This window comes from Durio zibethinus, chromosome 8 (genome assembly GCF_047325235.1).
Source record: "Durio zibethinus cultivar Kanyao isolate XHJ-2024 chromosome 8, ASM4732523v1, whole genome shotgun sequence".
Classification (NCBI taxonomy): domain Eukaryota; kingdom Viridiplantae; phylum Streptophyta; class Magnoliopsida; order Malvales; family Malvaceae; genus Durio; species Durio zibethinus.
In genome coordinates, this window is record NC_143169.1 from 22,425,599 (window position 1) to 22,427,568 (window position 1,970).

Genomic DNA, 1,970 nt, shown 5'->3' on the forward strand with positions numbered 1-1,970 from the left:
CAATTATTCTTTTAAAGTTTAGACAACATTGTAAATAATAAAAAAAAAAACAAATTAGTATGAAAATATGAATAGTTACATAACTAAATCCATAAATAAGTAAAAAAAAATAATTGAATAAATAACCATGAAACATGTAATCAATTTATTTAGCAAATAAATAAAAAGTCAAGTGTAACTAATTATGTAAAACAAATATATATAATAATTAAATAAATATTACATTTTTCAATTTTTAATATTATTTTTTAGATTTTCTTTCATATTATTAGCATATATATTAGTAACATATATATTTTAAAATTACGTAGCACTAAAATGAAACTTGGCATGTTATCAAAGATCATTTAAGAGTTAAATTAAAAAATTTTATTATATCAAAAGCATGCATTTTATGATTGAATCTTTAAAAGTATTTAATTTTAAAAATTCAATCATAAAACATATATTTCGATAAAATAAAAAACCTCTAATCAAACTCTTAAATTTACCATTAATCATTTAATCTCGTATCACCTAAACCTCAAAGTTTGACCACGAGGAAAAATAACTAAAATTATTCATCTATTGAGAAATCTATCAGCTATATAATAAGAAAGTGAGAAACCCTTAAACCAACAAGCCTCGGAATGCAGTCTGGATCCGAATCGCCGCCCATTCTCGTTTCACAGCTCTGAAATCTTTGGGTTGAGCACTAAATCGTCCAGCGTGAAAGAAGAACCGGTGGCCTCTGAAGCAACCACGCCGTGCATCTTGAGACCCTTAGATGAGAAGGATCTGAATCCTTCGGATGAGCTCCACCATAGCCTCAACTTCTTCTTGGCCTTATTTTCTTCCACTTTCTCCTACAAAATCAATTAAAAAAAAAACTGAAACCCTGAAAGCAGAAAAAAAAAAAAAAAAGATAGCTAGAAAATGATATTCCTAGTTTTGGATTGAGCAAAATTACTTGGTTAATGGGATCTTGAAATGGTCTGAAAGTATAAGTGATTTAAACTATTTTCCTGAGGCACCCATTTTAAGGGATCGAGAGAAAACTTTCTATTCGCTGGAAACAGAGCGGTGATCTTAACTTGAGATATGGAGAGTAGAGTGTGAGAGAAAGAGAGGGAAAGGTGAATTTGGGTTTAGGAACCGTTGGGCGTTGTTGATTGAGGTTAGATGTGACTTTGGCCTTTGGCATTGAGCAAGTGTGAGCATTTTATCAGTAAAGATCAAGTTTTTAAATTTTGAAACTCGAAAAAAAAAAATTTCTTAACGGATACTTTGACTTTTAGCTTTTGGATTTGGTCTGACCGCTCCTTGTTACCTTAGAAGGTTGTCTACCATTATATTCGAACAAATATACTTCTTCAAAAATACCTATATATATATATATAAATATATATACAACTTTCAAAATAATTTTTTTAAGTAAAATATTAAAGTTGATTGTTCTAGTCTTAGGCTTTGATTATATTCCATTGTATTTGCTGCAAGTTTGGACCCCTAATGAATAATTGTGTTATGAGATGCATTTAAATAACATTTCAATAGATTTTAATTGCACTACATTGAATTTTTGTATAGTCACTATCTTATTGGCAAATTATAGGTCTCAAAGTTAAAAATTATAGAATAAATAGTAAAATATAATTTTATTAGTATTATTATAAACTAACAGCAAACAAATAACACACGAATAATGAATTAGCAAGTTTTAAACGAATTTTAAACAAGTTTGTTAACAAACATAAATGAACCAAATAAATCTCAATTCGTATTCAATTCATTTAATAAATGAATATAAAAATATTATTCAAAATTATTTATTAAACTTAAGAAACAAATAAAAATCGAACATATTCATGAATAATTCATCGAAATCTCTATTTATTTAAAACTCTAGAGTCAAATAAAGGAGTTTCCCTTGCTTTTTTTTAATGGTAGTACATGTTGCTTGTCAGGGTCTACTGGACCCATCTCTTTCT

General features: G+C 27.7%; 1 long non-coding RNA gene across 1 annotated transcript; it reads right to left on the bottom strand.

Moving 5' to 3' along the window:
• Window positions 1–348: 348 nt before the first annotated feature.
• LOC149517626 (uncharacterized) lies at window positions 349–1,185 on the bottom strand. The gene is made up of 2 exons (XR_016344237.1): window positions 950–1,185; window positions 349–845 (listed from the first exon to the last, which is right to left on the bottom strand). It is a non-coding gene; the product is annotated as an uncharacterized LOC149517626 (long non-coding RNA).
• Between the last annotated feature and the right edge of the window lie 785 nt (window positions 1,186–1,970).